We start from the raw sequence: 794 nt of genomic DNA, 5'->3' as shown, positions 1-794 counted from the left end.
AGGGATGTGCTATTTATAACTGAACAGCGTATCAAATCCTACAGTTGAACCCTTGGGTATTGAGTGTCTGAGGAGAAGAGCTTGCTGGCTTATGTGCTGTCTAGAAGTTCAACATATTAAGGTGCTGCTTAGAAGAAACCGAGCAGCGGGTGTGGTTGCATTCGCTTTACCGCACCGTACTGACAAAAAGAGATTGAGCCGCAAGGCAAAGCTCTCGATCTACCGGTTGATCTTCGTTCCCTCCCTTACCTTTGGTCATGAAGGATGGGTGACGATTGTGATTTACCAGTGGGCCATGAAATACGGCTAGTTTCGTAAGGTGATTTAATTTTTTTTTTTGTCATGTAGTGAATTTCCAGCCCGGCTAGCTCAGTCGGTAGAGCATGAGACTCTTAATCTCAGGGTCGTGGGTTCGAGCCCCACGTTGGGCGCTATAACCATTTATCCTAGCACTTCTGGTGGAATGTTCACAGAAAGGAAGGAATAAGGAGTCGTTCTTGGTTATATTTGGGTTTGTGGGTTTGAGTCTCATTGAGCTAGCCTGGTTCCACCTGCCTCCGTACTTCTGCTTAATTTACATTTCACTTCAGTACTTCGGTCTGGGAGTGCTGTATGTTCAAACAATTTCTTTTCCCTCAAGTTTGTCCCTCCAATCAGCGAACAGGAGGCGCGGCCTGAGAACAGTGACGTACAGGTCGTGCGCGAGTTTCAGTTGTAGTCAAACAAATACCAGGAAGCAGCAGGAAGACCATGGAGAAAGAAGCTAACGAAGCTATTCGATCTGTTGTGGAAAC

General features: G+C 46.3%; 1 non-coding gene across 1 annotated transcript; it reads left to right on the top strand.

Moving 5' to 3' along the window:
* Nucleotides 1-358: 358 nt before the first annotated feature.
* On the top strand, nucleotides 359-431 carry AC3HAE_038946 (transfer RNA lysine (anticodon CUU)). The gene has a single exon. It is a non-coding gene; the product is annotated as a tRNA-Lys (tRNA).
* The last annotated feature ends 363 nt before the right edge of the window (nucleotides 432-794 follow it).

This window comes from Micromesistius poutassou (assembly GCF_964030765.1).
Source record: "Micromesistius poutassou genome assembly, chromosome: 23".
Classification (NCBI taxonomy): Eukaryota; Metazoa; Chordata; class Actinopteri; order Gadiformes; family Gadidae; genus Micromesistius; species Micromesistius poutassou.
The sequence above is the reverse complement of the archived record's forward strand: the minus strand, read 5'-3'. Positions and strand labels throughout refer to the sequence as shown.